General features: G+C 40.3%; 1 protein-coding gene across 1 annotated transcript in view; it reads left to right on the top strand.

Moving 5' to 3' along the window:
• Positions 1-18,504, top strand: part of KCNMB1 (potassium calcium-activated channel subfamily M regulatory beta subunit 1) — a gene marked incomplete at its 3' end in the record, with an annotated part of 96,511 nt that overhangs the window by 60,780 nt on the left and 17,227 nt on the right. The window lies entirely within an intron of this gene.

Genomic DNA, 18,504 nt, shown 5'->3' with positions numbered 1-18,504 from the left:
AAAATACACAGGCTGAGCATCTGAAGAAGACTGAAGAATTGAGGACGAGAAGCGTAGATTGTACCATTGTTCTACATTTTGACTTCTACTGTTTCGATACATAGTTACCTTTAAGTGGAGTGGAGTTAAGTAAACTACATAACGGCCATAATAAGCAGAATTAGCTCTCTGGCTATAGAAGCTCTCAGTACATTTTAAAAGCAGTCTTTATATACATTATTTTGTTTCATACAGAGAAATTGCTCATTAGGTCATTGACAGAGAAATGTTAGGTCATGGTTCATATTTTCTGGTGGGGGAATAGATCCATTTTAATGGTACTGATACATTTTGTGATGAAACTCAAAGAAAAAAAATAGTTCCAACTCCTGGTGCTATGCTTAGTTGTTGCTATGACTATTGATATGCTTCTAATGCCATTTACTACTGAGGTGAAACATATCAAAGAGGTTGTGCACAGTGTATATCTTAAGCTAAAGCAATACTAGAAGTATTAGAAATAAACAGATACCATGAGCCAAATTCATGGCTGGTTTAACTCCTCTGAAGTCAACAGGCTTACATTAGGGATGAACTGGTCACATAGGTTTTAGTTCTCAACAAAAAATACACACGCTCTGTTTTTTTAATAGTACACCTGATTTACCTATGCTAAAATATAAAAGTCTTAGAAATTTAGTTTATAGGACTGTAAATAAAGCACAAGAAACAAAAAATGTAAACAAAATGTATAGATGCAAAGCAATGAGAACCACTGTAGATTATGAAATGGTTACAACTATGAGACAGTTTTATCTAGCAGAATGCTTGTGTTATGCTAGTATTACGTATGTGGTTTTGCTTACTTTTTGCTATAGGTCAGATTTTTGTCCTTAACTTGCTCAAGCAACAAGTGCACTGTATCTCTGGGTATTGGAAAAATTGTCAATTTGAAAATGGCAGAAAGACTAATCTGTTCTATTCAGCATAAAGGATTCATTCCCCAATAAGTCTCATTCGATAGGATTTAGTAAAGTCTCACTGTCATTGTCAAAACAAAGAGCTTCTGAAATGACTGTCCTAAAATACCCTGTACAGCTCCATGCATGAACAGGCAGTTTCAAAAGTTAGGTAAATCAAATACAAGCAAAAGTGAGAACATTGGGTAATTCAGTTTGTGATATTATACTGTAGATGCTTGTTTATAAACAGGGTCCCATGCATCTTTCTTGTAGATAAGCCTACGGGAACAGCAGAACATGACACCCAAACTTTTTCACCTTTGTGGGGTTACTAACATTGCAGGACCGTTCACTCTTCTACATGAGAAGGCATTGCGTTCCTTCCACACCCCATATCTCCATATAGCAAAACAGCCCCACATTTGTACAGCCACACCTGTGTCTTTCCCTGTCCATTCACACATTAAGGGATAAGACAGACAGGTCGGCAGACAGAGACTGTAACTGCTTAGGGGGAGCCATCCATCATATGCCCAATTCAGTCATATCTAATGCAGAAGTCGCCAGAAGAGCAGATTACACACAGGGCTTGATGTTCACGAGGTCTGCTCCAATTAAAGCATTACAACAAGAGCCAGGTTTTCAGAAGAGTTGTGCCCATTAGGGGCACAGGATTTTGGACAGTCTGGCCAAATATTTCATAATTTCACAAGAGCAGAGTGCTGGAACATGTTTGAAAATCTGGTCCATAGTGACTCCACCTGTCTCCTACTCCCCTGGTTCATCCTAATCACGGCACACTGATCATACAGAATGTGTTCCATGAGATCAATGTCAGGGGCCACTCGCTTGCTTTTTAAACCACCCCCCCCATCTGCTGCATTCCCTCTCATGAGGCTATTTGTGGAGTCAAGTAGAAAATGGTAACATTTAAAGCCAGTTTCCTTGCAGTGATATTTACAGCATGAATCAACAATTATCCATACAAGTGAATTGTGTTCAGTTGTGTTTACAGGCTATAATGATAATCAAAACAAAAACACTTAGAAACCAATCTGCTGATTGCTCTGTGGAGGGGGAGGGAGATGATGGGTTCAGAGGAAGTGTTTCCTCTCTGTGCTCTACGCTCTTTTATTGCCATTACTAAGGACATTTCAATAAAACAAGCCCTTTGTTACTGTAGTTCAGCCTTTCGTGCCATTTATTACTCGTCTGACATCAGACATACTGTTTTTTTGTGGAATCAGTTATCTCTGCAACAACTAATTCTGATGAACAGTGGAGCCCATGTCTCTAATTAGAATGGCACAAGCAGAGATTTGTGACTTCACATGATCCTGCTGTTTATTCCTCCACTTAATGCCTAAGCTACAACAATTTTGGGCTGAGGCTTTTGCAGAGGCAGCATTGATTTTGCAAGTGTTTCTACTTGTAAAAAATAAAAACAGGAGGAGAATGCAGGAACTGTGTGATAAGCACAATGTTTACCAGGAGGTTATGGTGCCCCATCTCAAGCTCACCCAGTATGTTCTTGATGCAAGTAGCATTTCTTCCCTCGCCTTTGCAGTGGTGATTAGAATCACCATGACTCCATGCACCAGGCCTTTGGAATGTAAAAAGGACTTCTGTTATCTAAGCTCGCCATATTGCTGATAGGAATCAGAACAGCATCCCGAATTACCAGATCTGCATTATGGATTATGTTTATAGTGCCTTTCATTCAGTGATTCTCAAGGTGCTTGACATAAATTTTGTCAAATAAAACCCCTTTTGAGCACGGACACCGAGACACAAACCAACAGTTAAAAAGCAAGATTCGGCTCTTTCTAACTTGGTTTTCAAAACTGAAATGCCAAGTTCGCTGCCATTCACACAAGAGTTTCTTCAAGACATGGACCCGGTGCTTAATTTGTAATGAAAGAGGTTCCCGGGGCTCAAGCAATTAGGTGCCCAGGCTCAAGCAATGTTTTTACTTTCATAAATGACACACAAGCCACCCGGGGTGCCGGGGCTATGAACTGCCAAGCCTAGAGGAGCCGGGGCTCAACTCTGGCAAGCCCTCGCACAAATTAAGCACTGGATGGACCCTAATGAAAAAGACACCCCCTGTTTTGTAAAGAACATGGCAAATCATGGAAGAGCCACCCAGAGTATCACAGCAGTACTCAAAGAACACTCCATATAAATTCTTTCCTTACAGTTTTGTCAATATACTAACACCTTTCCTTCCCTTAGTATGGGCCAAACCCAGATGGACCTTATTCATGCTCATTTCCGAATACTTTCAACACCAAGAATTATACAATTAGATCCATATTTTACATGTATTAGGCTAAGCTCTCTCATGTACACCTATGGCCCTATATAACTATCTAAATCAATCAAAAAGAGCTGTTTTAATTCAGTAATATTTGATTGGAAGCCAGTGCAACTCTCAGAACACTGTAGATGGAATATGGAAGACAAGCAATGGAAAACCGCAGTAGCCTAACCATGTGATAGTAAAATGGGGTTTCATGGATAACCTCCTGGAGTTTTGATTGAAAGAGAAAAGGGTAAAACCTAGCAATGTTCAGTTAAATATATAGGGACCATCTAGTTATGTAAATTCTTTGCCCTTCATAAATGAGCACAGAAAATACATACAAGTTACCACCCAATCTCTTTCTGGTGAGGTAAGGAGAGTGTGCCCTCCTGCTGCCTTCCATTTCTTATGATCAGAGGATAATTATGTCTGACATTAAAAAGCAGGGGGTTATTATTTGATCAGAGATGAGGCTTAGAGATTTCATGAAGCTACAGGAGTATCTAACTCATCAGCAGCAATGACACAATATGCTACCTTCAGTCGTCAAGGCCAAGTCCTGTTGAGGTCAAGACAAGTTGCACACAGATCACGAGCAGACAGCATCTTTCAGGGTTGCAGTAGGGGAATCAATAGAAGCAGGAGAGCTGTTTAAGGATTATCCATCTAACAGCAATACCCCCAAACAACATCTTTCGTCATTACATCTTGATTTAGTGTGCAGAAAACATACAACAAAAAAATTTAGGCCAAGCAAATGGTCATTCCAGTCTTCACATGCATACTAGAAATTGCATCCCTGGCAAATCAGGTCCATATTTCTATTTTTAGTTTGGATCCTGTATATGAGGCTACTTTCAACTCTTATATTTTAACTGTACACCGGGTGATAGACATAGAATACATTCAAATAGTCAAAACAATCTGTTTTAAACATAGAAGATCATCATTGGTGATGTAAGCATAAAAGGGGGCAATTTTGTGAAGTTGCTGAGGTGCCAGTTCGATTTTAGAGCTCAAAACTAAAATTAGAATTGCTAATTTGATGACTGTTATAGCCAATATTAAAATGGAATCTAATAGGATTACCCGATTTTATTTAGTCCAGGGAGCACTAGCTTACTAATTTATCACTAGGTTCTTTTCGGGTAACTTAACTTGAACAGTATTTCTCAAATTGGGAGACTTTGGGTTATTCTTAACCAATCAATTTTGTAATTAACCCAGAACCACATCAATATAAAATCAATAGTTTACCAGTCAAATGTAGATACAACCAATGTTCTAGGTATGCACAGCACACACCAATATAGTCTTGCCAGCAATTGTGAAAGACTACGGTTGAGGCTCAGCAGTTACACCACTGGTGGGCAACCTGCGGCCCATCAGGGTAATCCGCTGGTGGGCTGCCAGTTTGTTTACATTGGCACAGCTGTCCACAGCTTCCAGTGGCCACATTTTGCCATTCCTGGCCCATGGGAGCGGTGGGCAGCCGTGCTAATGTAAACAAACTATCTTGAGGCCCGTCAGCGGATTACCCTGATGGGCTGCGCGTGGCCCGCAGGCCGCAGGTTGTCCACCACTGAGTTACACCAATGACCAATGCAAATGACCAAGATTTGTTACCTTTTCTTATGCTCATCAGTTCTTTAGTACCTAACACATTGTTCACCCATCCAGTATTCCTCCAAGGGGTAAGGATGTACTTTTCTTTAAGGAACTTTTAAGAGTCCGTCAGCTATTGGAGTGGATTGGTCCAAAAGGGACAAGTTTAGAATATCAAAAGCAACTGTTTAAAGTTATGGTTCAAATCTCTCTTAGGCTAATTTACTTTGAGTTATATAAAGGACAGCATGAATATAACATTGGTTAAAATCTCTACTGTAGTTACTCAAGGCTTCACTAGAGTTTAGACTTAGCAAAATAACCTTCAGTTATGTATATTAAAGAACAGAGGGAGAAATAATATTTGAAATTAAATCTTACCACTTTGTTTTATCCTTTTAACCGTGGGATGTGGGGAGAGTACTCTCTACACAGCTGGTCCAGGGATCTGTTGCACTGGGGATTCTGCAGCTTCCTTGTGGGTTCAGTCAACTTTGGGGTCCAAATTGGTGACCTCAGTTTTATATACCCTGATTACAGGGATTGTTGGAGGGGGCCACTCTCTGATTTCTACTGGACATGAGCCAGAGTGCTCAGATTTCAGTTCACTGTTTCTATGGTGCTTCCGCTGGTATCCAGTAGACGGCACTAGTGTATAACAGATTTCTTCAGTCCTTTTCTTATCGGAAGCTTTTTATGTCTGATTAATTTCAAGGATTATATTTCAATATTAGCCCACATTATTAATTGGGATACTCCTTTTTAAGCAATTTCTTTCAATAATCTAAAATTATACTCTAGTTTATATTTTTAATATTCCTTTTTCCAAGTGCCATACAATTTATATGACTTCTAGTGTACAATTAAAAACCAACAAAATCCCTGATAATCTTCCAAATCTAATGACCATACTTCACACATTTTCTGATTGTACATAAGAATTTCATGTTATTTAGGGCTTGCAACAGAATGCAAGACACTATCCACATAGTGAGAGATGTGGAGTTGCCTCACAAGGAACACAAATGTGTAGCTTCTAATTCGGGAGGAAGGACATATTGATGGGACAACAGATTATTCATGGTATATTTGATTTAAAAGGCAAACAAATGTATAGTTTATAATTTGTTGTGAAAATATGTGGATTTTTTGGAACAACAAGGAGTTTGCCCTATTTGAGCCTTAGGGCAAGTCTACACTGCCTCCTGTTTCAGGCTATGGGGGTGTAAATTTCAGCATACACCAAAGTGCTGCTCTGTATTTCCCCTATATGGACACTGCAGGTGCAAACTTAAAGGTCCTAGTGCACACTAACATAATCCTTTTCAAACAAGACCACATTTGTGCTTAGACAAAGCATTTCACAGGATGTGAACCATTTTTGTACTGACTTTACTTCCTGTTTGGAGATACACAGAGATGGATAGCTTTTCTAATTTTTGAGAGTCAGGAGGAATTAATAGATATTAATCATTCAAGGCATATCTGTTCTCTATACCCCTTACAATGGCAAAATTCAAATTCAGGAAAACAAGAAATAAGTGAACCAAATGGAGAAAGACAGAATCCAGTGCTGCCAATAGATCAAACAAAGTCAGGACTACATGGTTACTGAAGCCAATTAGCAGAGCAAAGTAACTTCTTGAACCATTCAGGAGAATCCAATCCCCGCAGAGCAAGCTCTGAAAGGCTACGTAAAATGATTCCAGCCAAAACTAAAAGTCATGGAGTATATAGTGATATAACACAACTGAAGGGGAAACAGTAATTTTAAGCAGTCTTTCTTCTGTTATGCCCTCATATAATGAGGCTGCTCTCTTTGAAAAGAGGTTGCTGATACAATAAGAGTCACACACACTGTACTTTTTCCATGGAGACATTATATTTGTTCTTTGTTTGTTGAATTATTTAATTTAAACTGAAGTCTTATTGAAAATATATGGAATCAAGTGAGCGTCTAAATAAATATAACTATGTGTGAATGGGGGAGGTAAAAACAAAGACCACTGGAAGAAAGTATTAGAAAACACAGAGCCACTTTTGCCAAATAACTTTGCACAGCAGCTGAAGGAGCTCTTCAGAATTTAAAACATACAGGAAGTGTCTATAACTGCTCAACAGATTTTAAAATGTTAGCAACAATTTTTAAATTGCAATAGATGAAAATGTTAACAACTTCTCCTAGATGCAATTATAGGAATCACAAAGTTTTATTTTTATGCTCTTGCATCTCTGGTTTGGCTTTACAAGATTAGCACCTCAAGACGACTGTGGTACAGATTCCTTCTCTCTCTGTAATAAGGCTATTATACCATATCTCCCATTAGAAAACGCCCATTAATCACTTTATTTTAAAACTTCAGATTACTTAACTCCGAGTTATCAGCATTAAATGTATTCCACCCCCATGCCCCGAAAAGGAAATGTTGAGAAACAGTCATTACACAGAATTAAATTAGAAGTTAAAAGTCAAATTCTGGAGACATATCCACAATTATATATGCCTGCTATTGGATTCTATTAATGCTGAACAAATACTGGAAGAAGTTGTACAAGAATATTCATTCCAATTAGATCATGAGTTCGGATTCCACAGTATTTGTAACCCTTCTACATCCACTTTCCCCTATCATTAGGGTCAGTAAACTCTGTTAACTAAATGTTAATTTTAAACTCACATATGCACCAAGAGAGAATTTCAGTTGCATATCTGACCACAGTATTCACAGGGCATGTCAAATTGGTTAGTTACGTAAATCGTGCAATCATGGATCAGAACCACCACCACCAGACTTTGGCAACTAACACCACATGCTAGGAATGTAGTAGAACCCCTGTTTTATGAACTAATTGGGGATTGAGTTAATAAAAAGTGAAACTTTCATAAAATTGAGCAACTCAAAATTGCAGCTGGCATAGTGCATAAGTGCAGCATGTGCACTGCATTCTGTCCTTCGGACCGCTGAAAGGTGGTTTCCAATGCACTGAAGGCATTGAAATACAAAAGGACGTCGCTTTGTTCTTCATCATCACTTCTGTAATGTGATTTCTTTTCCATTAGGAAAAATGGTTTGCATAATTGCTTATTCATAAGAATGGTGTTCATAAAATCAAAGTTCTACTGTATTTTGCAACAAAGTGCGAACAATTTGCAGCACAAAAATAATTGACTAAAGAAAGGCATGTACAGTTTCAGACAACAAATACGTTTTAGAAATTTACTTTCTGCTCTGCAATGTTTATGAACAGGAGGGAGTCTGCTGCACATGTTACTGTAGCTTCACTGTAGCAATGCATTGCAATTCTGGAGACTCACAACCTTACAGTCACCTTATTTCATGCAAAGTCTTCTTCCCAGGTGCTCTCTTGGCATGCCCTTCGACTGGGAAAAGCCATCTATCAGTGGAAAAGTAACTTTCCTTAAGTTTGCAATAGAGTTTTACAATTAAATGCTGTGTTATAACTGAAGCTACAGTACTCTCTACAGGTAAATTTCAGATTTTTTTTTTTTGGTAGGTTTATTTGAATTTTTAAAGTGTATTCACTACACTACCCAATTAATGCAAGTAATTTTTTTAAAATCTCATCAACTTGTACCTGCAGCTATTCATCAGACGGGTACCTCCTTTTAGTAACCATAGGCCCACTGAAACTGTAGCACGTTAAATGTCATCTATGTCCCACTTTAAGCATACCAGATGTAAAATAGATTAAAAGAAAAATTAACACATCAATACAAATGGCTTTTGGGTGAAAAAATAAAAAAATCCTTGCAGAAACACTAACCACACACCTAAACAGTGTGCTTTGCACTGTAGCCCACTGCTTAAAAAAAGGTCTCTAGGACATTGAATATTCACAGTAGATTGGCACAAAACTATAGAATGTAGTACAGGTAGACCTGTTTTGTTGTTTTTATTCAAGTTTTTGTTTTCTACTAGAGTATCTGTGGATAAACTTGTCAGCTACACAAAGATCAACACATTTACTTGACTGGCAAACAATTTCAAGTTAAACTAGACTATTTATACAATAACATCTTTTCAGATTAAGTAAATTAATTGACAAATGGTGAAATTAAAACTCCCACCAGACTACCCTGCTCTGTTAATTTGCTTCATATTTAAATTGCAGCCCTAATTTGTAACCCTTAATCCAAGACTCAGCGGTCTGTCAGTATTAGAAATAGGGGGAAGCTGAACTGTTATTTGCACAGTGGACATAAGGCACAAGCTTCCTAAATGCTAAAAAAAAAAAAAAAAAAACTGGAAGGAAACAGATGGAACCAACTGTTGGGATAGGTGTCACACTGTGGGGAACAAGCGAGTGGGAGCGTTGTGTGGTCATCATGCCTACTGTTCAGTCACAGGAAGGAGACACTGCCTTTCATATTGTTTTGCAGTGAGGCTTATGACCAAATTTTGACATTTCAAACTGGATTTGTTGACTGACTGTATGGTGGAGAAGTGTTCCACCCAGTCCCCACATTTGGGAGATGAAAGAGGCTGAGTAGGGTTTTCTACCAACTGGTTGGATGTAATCAACCCTCATCTATCTATGAAGAGTCATCTAGTAGACGTAGGTTCAGTCACAGCTCCACTCCAATGAAGCCCGTACAAGTCATGGACAAGTATTGATTTCCTTAACATACAGTACTACATACAGACTGGAGACTGCCATTCTCTCTCTCACTGAGAGCTCTTCCCAAATATTAGCATTCATTGCCTTCAGATCACATACAGGAATCACTGAACTATTCTTTTTATAAATAAATTTTGTTTATTTCTCAGGACCATTAATATTCATCTGGAAGGCATTTTATTTGTAAGATCTCTGTATCCACTTACCTTCTGTAAAGATGTCAAAGAACAAAGGAGGGTTAAAAAGTGCAGCATTAATGTGAGTGAGAAGACACAATATCATGTTTACTATTGCTCTCTGAAGCACAAGCTGCTTCTACTTAAGTGTTTTGGCTCTGCTACAGGACAGGGGCACTATCCATTTTTTCCTCTTCTTCTTTCCTATCCCACACTCAGTTTTTGTTGATCCTTCTCCAAAACTTATTTCAGGAGTTCCTTAACCTATGGGATTCACACCCCCTCCCAGCTCCAAGGCAGGAAAGAAACACTGGGTAGTCCACCACAAACAGCTAAACAACAATAAACCAAAAGATCTCCTCCTCTCTGTAGAGATGCTGAACAACAGAGGAGGAGGATTTCCATAGAACTACGTAGATTAGCAAGCTCTGAAGCCGCTGCATTTAACTGGGCTTGGACATATTTTGGATATCACATATTAAAATAGTGTAACTTTATTTCAAGGGCCAGATTGCAGCTTTAAACCACAGCAAGGGGCAGAGGATGGGGTCAGCAACAACAGTGCAGAGAATTCTGCTGAGGCAGACAGGAGCTCTGTCACACGTTGAAGAGGTGCAGCGTGCAATTTCTCACGTGCCATCCCAAGCCTCTACCACAGCGAGCCCCCACTTTTCAGAGGTCAGTAGTGTTATCTTCATGGCGCACACACACAGAAGTTCAATAAAAACATAAAATATTCATGCTAGAAGGTTGCCATGTAATACTACTTTATTTCTTAGCATTCAGAATGATAACACACAGGAATCCAAAAACAGAGAGAACAAAACAGGCTGCTCCCTAAAAGAGAGAAGCACAAGTTGCCCTTCTCCCTTTACTCTAGGCTGTCTGTCTGCAGACTGACTGCTAGCCCTAGATCGCATATTTCCTACAGGGCCTCCTGTCTGAAAGCAGGACCAGGAAACCTCCGTGTGTTTAAAGTGACAGCTTACAATTTCAATACACCAGGCCTAACCTAGCAAAATATCTGTGTCCCCCACCATGATTGTAACTGGCTCCTGGGGGGAAGGGACAGCCCATGGGTACATGTGTGTAGGGCACTGGTGGGCACCTTGTGCGCTGCCTGCCACCTCACATCCTCTCAGAAGAACCACCACTACCTGGATGTGAGAGGGGGAAAACTAAACACACCCTATGATGAAAATGATGACTATGCATGCATACACTGTGGAAGTGAATTTCCCAGAATACATTTGCTTGGTGGGGGGAGTCTGCAGGGAGAGCAAGATGTTTGAAGACTTTATCATTGCACTGGAGCAGATAATTAGGCAATTAAAACTATGAAAAGTGGACAAATTACCAGATCCAGATGAATTACATTGCAGGATGGAGATAGGAAAAGAAAGAAAACAAAAATGAGAGCCTTTAGCAAGCCTATTTAAGGGCATAACTCAAACAAGAGCAATCAGGGAGTGAGGGTTGAAGTGGGGATAGCATACAGTAGTTTATCTACTTTTACAAAGGAAAATCTTGGATGCGTCAGGCATTAAAACAATCTCACATCCTGTGTGAGAAGGATTAGAGTACTCTAATAGAAATATCAGAGCCCCCAGTTTGGCTTCAGCTTCATTTTAGGCCACTCAGCAGCACACATCTGCAACTGGGCCAAGTGATGTCAGTGATGTCTTCATGTATGGCCAGTGGAACAGACATGGAGCGGGACACTTGTTGCAAGAGACCCTCTGCTCCACAGGAAGCCCTTCAGGGATCCAGTCCTGGCTTTCAGCAGGGAAGCTGGGCTACAAGAACCAGACACCATCATCCTCAGGTGACCCAAGACAGGGCGAGTTCTGGCCACTGTTTCACATATGACATGCTGGGAAATAACATGTGGTGACTCATTGAACTAAACTGGATCATTAAAACAACAATTTCCAGTGTCTAGAAGCATAGAGCTTAACATTCGTAGCCTGGTGCACACAGACTGACCACCTGGTGCCTCCTTCATGCTTTTCCCTCCTGCAACCCAGATTCTCCCTCCAGATTCTCTGCAGCTTGTGATGGTCACTGCTACTGTGAAAAAAAAGGGGGCTCGGGCAGAACTGGGAGAGGGGACAACAGGGGAGCTCCTGATCGCTCCAGCAAATGGTTCTAGGGAAGAAGGGAAAGAGACCCTGACATCATGACGCAGGCAGGGGTTTCTGGTGGAAATGGGCCCCCATGCCACCATCCCCTCGCCCCCATCAAGGATTGAAGCGGATGGAGAGGGATCTCACACTATTTCAAGAACAGTGTGCTGGGTGATAACATGAGAGGACCCCATGCTTCTAAAACTGAATTGGATCTTTGTTAACACAGCTATTTAAAGGAGTGCTGCAAGTGCCTCTGGCATTCAAGCCACACACAAGCAGACTGGCTTCCTGGTGCCTCTTCCATCGTGAGACCTGTTCCATGCAGGCTGCTATGGTATCACGCCAGGGAGAGAACACGGCGTTCTCCCTCTGCTTTCAGCAGATGAATGGGGTATGCTTTCCCCCCACACACACACAGTCCCTTTACTGAGCCCATGAGTCCCCACACCCAAAACCCTCTGCTGAGGTTCAAGAAGGCCCTCCCTGCCAACACAGCTTGGTGTCAATAGTACCCCTCCCTACAAGAACCCTCTACCAAGGGGTGACAGACAGGGTACCCACTACCCCTGCTCTTCAGAGCTATCAGCTCCAACCGACTGGAGACTGCTAAAAGTTTAAAAGTTAAGTCATGGACCAAAACCAAGGCAGGTTGGGTTGGGCAACACTGCTGAACTACCTCCCTACAAGACCTGAACACAACAGCAATAAACATGCCTGTTTCCTTACTGTGAATGTAAAAAACACAACCCCAGGTGTTGCTGCAATCCCATCAGGGCATATTGCCAGGGGAAGGGTTACAAGCTTGTATAGTGGCTGTTCAGGCAGCATTTCTCAACACAGAAATGGACAGTCAGGAAAAGAATCTTACTAGCAAAACCAACAACAGAATTGACAGATAGCTAGGGACTGAATCCCACTGATGCAGCTTATGAGCCTTGTAATGTCCTCTGCCCTCTCAATTGCCTATAGAATGATCCTGTTGAGCAAGTATATGTGGGAGGGAGGGAATGATTATACAGTGTCACTGAGCGCTTCCTCGTACAAGCTGTTGAGAATAAATAAAACATTAAAACAATGTGAAGGTAAGCAGGGAAGAGATGCACAGGACCACAGGACACGTTTCTTGAAGAGGAGAAAATGTAGGACTAAAATCAGGAAGCTGAGGAAATATGGTGTGTGTATTTTAGGTTCTAATTACATGACCAGATTTGGTTGGTAGGAATACTGTGTTTTTCTTCCAAGATTTTTTTTTTTAAGGTGCTGACATTGACTTAATCAAAACTTCTGAGCCAGCTTCATAATCATTTTCTTTTTAGTTGGAGTTTTCTAGCTTATGATATGGAAATGTGCAGCTTTAATTTTACCAGATCTTCGATATCCCTGTAAAGTAACTTGTTCACGCTGTTTATTCCCTCCCGAGCCTGCCTCTTCCAGTCAGAAACTCATGCAGCAGCATCAAAGAAAATACGTAATTAAAGTTTTAAATTCTTTGACTACTCAGGGATCATTACTATCTAGTCTGAGAAGCTTTGAAATGAGACACTGCCATAGGAAAGAAGTGGGTAAAACAGAACATGTGTTACCATCATTTTACACTAGAGAAAAGCAGAGCGATAGTAATGCTGCTGTTTTTTAGAAAGAAAAAAATATCCTACGTTGTCGATTGTTATTTGTCCCATTTGTTTAGGGGGCATGTTGTTTTGCTTAAACTCACTAATGTTGATTTACTCATTTGCCAAAACTGTGCAGGCAGTAAAAGCACAGGGGCTGTTAGAGATGTTCCCATTAGATAAGCTGCACCAGATCAGCTGCTAGGAAATGTGCTGTCAGAGCAAAGCTTCTGTTTTATCATCTCTCACCCTTGCTGTCCTGAAGAAAGGCAGCTCAAGGTGAATGACACAAAGTCTGGTGGCTACAACTGGCAAGTGTCAATGGCTTATGCTGCAAGACTTTGAGACTCATATGGTAACCTCCTTTACCTCAACAGAAATACAGATTAGAAAGTACACCATAAACCCAGAGGTTTTAATTCACTGGGTGGGGAAAGCTCACTCAAGTGTTGTACAATCACTTCTTTCTCAGCACTAGGAAAAAGAAAAGGAGTACTTGTGGCACCTTAGAGACTAACCAATTTATTTGAGCATACGCTTTCGTGAGCTACAGCTCACTTCATCGGATGCATAAAAGTGGAAAAATTATCCGTTTTTCTGTATAAATGTCTGATGAATGCATCAGATGAAGTGAGCTGTAGCTCACGAAAGCTTATGCTCAAATCAATTGGTTAGTCTCTAAGGTGCCACAAGTACTTCTTTTCTTTTTGCGAATACAGACTAACACGGCTGCTACTCTGAGCACTAGGAATGTTAACATGTGACTTTTCTGACCACATCCCTTCTTCCACAAACTTTTCAAGAATCTTTTCTATAAGGGCATCTTGGCAGCAATCAGGAGTTACAGCTGACTTCTGACAGCTATTTGTGACAGACTTACTTTTTTTAATCTCTTGTCTCTGAAATTTGATGCTCAACAATCTTCAGACCTAGGAAAGTAGGTAAATGGCAGGAGGGCAATTAAAAAAAAGGAGAGAAGTAAACTTCAACTGAACTGATTTTAAATAGCAATAAACTGCATGCTATGGGGTTGAAACATAGAGCATTGTTTTGTGCAGATTGCTTTCTAAAGCCAGTAATTTAATTTGATAAAGTTATTAGATTTTTGTATCTGTTTGTCATAAAGAGCAGAATGAATAAATACCCCAGCCCCTACTAAACAAAGCTGTGGCAGTAGTTCAGTTTCTGGTATTTGGCACCCACTAATTTTTTTTTTTTTAAATCTAATCCTGTGCATTTTTCTCCTAATAAACAACTGAAACATAAATATTCATCCAGGAGCACATTTTTCCAACCAAAACCATGATACTTCTGAAGGTTTCTAAAATTATCTGAAAACTGAATGAGTGCTTCTTTTATAATGTCCCCGTTCCATGTCTATGTGAGAGATCAAAAAGAGCTTCAGACATTTATACAGAAAAACAGATAATTGTACAGATTCTTAACACTAGAATCACCAAGTTACAGATGTACCCGATTTTAAAATGGGTCTAAACACTCTATCCCAATGCAAAAAAGCTTTAGTGAAGTCATGAACTGTGCCATTCAGGTACATGTCCAAGTTACTGAAGATATACATAGCAAGCGAAGCATGAGCGGAAACCCTGTATGAATAGTTTAAAAGTATGAATAACCTATGACTGTGGTTAATTTAAATAAGTGAAGGGGAGCAGTGGGAGAAATATCCCTGTAGGGGTCAGATCATAAAAAATAATACACTGTGGTTAACTCTGACCAATGCAACACCTCAGAAGTTATTGGAGTTACAGCTGGGATGAATTTGGCCATTTTTTAAAAATGACAATATAGCTTTATTAGTGCTCCACTTATATTTGATAAGGTGTGTAAAGATGACAAAGATGTTTAAGCTAAAGATGCTAAAAAGTGTGAGATAAGCAGTGACCTAGATTTTGAACCACAGAACTTTTTAAATGCTTATGGGACAAGCATATTATAAACGTCCAAGCAGAAAATGACTAGACATGTGAGAGACTGACCCATCACTAGCCATGAAGCCTGTTATTTACAAATACTGTCTACCATTAACTTCTTGAAACTGCACAAAATTGCTTTTAGAAAAAGATACACTGACAACATACCAGAATGCAGTAGTCTTGTAGTGTGTTTCTGTATTGGTACAGCCAATTACATTTTAGAAGTTGGAAACAATTTACATCAGGCTAAACAGCATCACTACATAGCTCACTGCACACAGCAACTTCCTTAAAAGCAATTGCATCTCAGAAATGAAGCAGAACATCCCAATAATCTGAACAACAAATCTCCTAATATGCAAAACAAATCACCCTTCACAGCTGACAGCAAAGCAGAACTAAGTGAATGGAAATTGCTTTCCTTACCTTTGTTGAGAGTGCCTGTGATGATCTTAAAGATGGTCTGGGCAAATTTAACAATCCCATGCTTACATCTCTTCGAACAGCCACTCATGGTTCAAATGTGGAGGAAGGATCTTATGTCTTGCAAAGTCCAGGAGCACAAAAAAGCAGAATCCTTTGCAACTTCGATGGCACTTTGTGCAATGCACAAAACTCTGGTGTTAGGCTCAGACACAGAACCACAGCCTCTGAAATGAGATTTGCTTCTATAAAGCTTTCAGGGATGATTACAGGAGGAAGCAGTGTATTGCCTTTGTTGAAGGTATAGATCTTCCCTTCAGCTTCTCCCCTGCATGTGTATATACTTTATATGATGCCCTGTGGATGTGTGTGCCCTGATGGAACTTGATAAGCACAGGCACACAGCAAACCTCACTAAAGATCAAGAGAGAGGAGGAGTTTGCTTTACCAAGCTTTGCTGACTGTCTTACAGGGCAGTGGTAATGCAGCAATTAATACTGGAGTCATAAGGGTACTGACTGCTGCACAAAAAGGCTGCTATTTAAAGTGCAACTCTTTTTGCTTGATCTCTCTTTCTTGTGCTAATCTCATTCAAGTTTATTGACTTTAGTTTTGTCAGAGCCGGGTACAGTTCCTTTCAGATAACCTCCCCATACACCAAAGCAGAGAGGTTTGGACTCTGCTGTGCATGAGTTTCAGGGTAGTGGAGATTTCCTTATTGAACCTGCTATAAATAATTAAGCAACAGTGCACCCAGAAAAAGTCTCCAAGCAGATTTTCTTCTGCCTACCTAAAAAGAAAAGGAGTACTTGTGGCACCTTAGAGACTAACCAATTTATTTGAGCATAAGCTTTCGTGAGCTACAGCTCACTTCATCGGATGCTCACGAAAGCTTATGCTCAAATAAATAGGTTAGTCTCTAAGGTGCCACAAGTACTCCTTTTCTTTTTGTGAATACAGACTAACACAGCTGTTACTCTGAAACCTGCCTACCTAAAGTTACTCAACTTGCCAACTATTCAAAATGCAACGGTGTGCCAGTCAGCTTCCTAGAGATTAAGTTGCTCCCTGCTAGACCTCTGCATAGGATGTTGGCATTTTAGAGTTATGCATGATCTCCAGCATATCACTACACCCCCTCTTAGCAAGCCTCCCACTTATCTGAATGACAGGTGTATTCACCAGCAACAGCCACTTCCTTTGGTTGCTTCCCTTGAGTCAACCAATTATTTCTGATGTGCCTGAAATACTTAGGGATAAACCAGCTTTGTGTCCAGCGGTTGCAAAGTTCAGTCGCTCAGAACCCACCAGGGCACTTAAGTAGTCTCAGGCATCATTGTGCTTTATTTAATGCTTAAGCCCTCCTGCTGGCTTAAAAAACCAAGAGTGTCTTCTTATCTCCAGGGGTGGGTGGGTGTTATACAGAGCGTTGCCTTAGCCACCTGCTCCCACCCAGCTTCGTCCACTTGGGATAATGAAATTATCCCTTTCTTTCAGGGAATCTACCTGTGAATATTAAACAACATACTCCTACATTCTCACCAGGAAATAAACGTAAAGATGGCTCCTCACTACAGGGAATAAAGATAATCCCTCTTAGTCAGGAAACATTAAATGGCTTTGCAACGTAGCAGAAATTCCCTTTCAGACAGAATTCAGGACATGACCAACTTGTTCATCTCTGCTTCAGGAAAGAGCAAGATTCTGTGCTGCCATCACTTGAAATTCTAGCCTCCCTCTGACTTGTTCCTTTGTCCCTGCTTCTTAATAATGAAGGGTCCTCCCTCTCCGGGATTGGCAGCTCAGTCTCTCCTCTCTATCCATTGCACTGAACCCTTCGTTGCCTGGCTATGTGCCTGGCTGGTTTACCCCACCAGAAGGAAGCAATATCTTTAAGGACATAGGAAGTAAATATTTCACTGTTAGGTTTGAGGATAAGTCCACAGTTTCACAGTGGAGAGCAGAAACTTTTAGTTCTAGGTCATTAGCTCAAAGACAGGCCTGACTACTAGGGACTACAAATTATTACCATTTGATGGCTATTCAGTGGTCTGCATTAGAGGTGGGGTTTTTTTTTTAAATCCTTAGAATTTTTTTTTTAATAATCACTATTTTAAACACCCTAATTAGAAAGACAACAGAGCAGGTAGGGTCTTACAAACTGCTGTTACTATATTAGCACAAGCCCACCAAGTAATCCCTGCATCATAATCCCTTATCTCCTTCAGTAGATCCTCACTGCTGACCCCTGTGATAGTCTGATGTGGGTCTCTCTCAATCTCTCCTGTTAAAGCCATTCTACTTTGTATATATAATTAAATATGCATTGGGCCATAGAGAAAGAGCGAATGACTCTATAACCCAGTAGAGACAGAGAGGAGTAGAAAAACCTTGTTCAAATCCCATCTCCTTGTCAAGCAGAGTGGGGAATTGAACCAGGGTCTTCTCCAACTTGGGTGAGTTCCTTAACCACTGGAGCTAAAGGAAAAGCTCCTCCCCTAAATTTGTGTGGAGCCAAGCCAAACATCCTTTGAGTCTGTCTAGCAGCTCATGCCCTGCAGGTGAGATACGTAGGGGAACATCTATCTTCACCTCGTTTGAGGATCCTACTGGGGTTTATGGATAAGCTAGACTCCCAGGTGCCTAGTCTTAGGTGTCATATGCATGCCTAGCAGCAGAAACTTAAGTAACCATGTGACTTTTATAGTGGAAATTTAGGTGGCAAGAGATTTAGGCAACT

Source organism: Lepidochelys olivacea (genome assembly GCF_965140295.1).
Source record: "Lepidochelys olivacea isolate rLepOli2 genome assembly, chromosome: 8".
Classification (NCBI taxonomy): Eukaryota; Metazoa; Chordata; order Testudines; family Cheloniidae; genus Lepidochelys; species Lepidochelys olivacea.
Note: the sequence above shows the minus strand (reverse complement) of the source record. Positions and strands in the feature narration are given on the sequence as shown.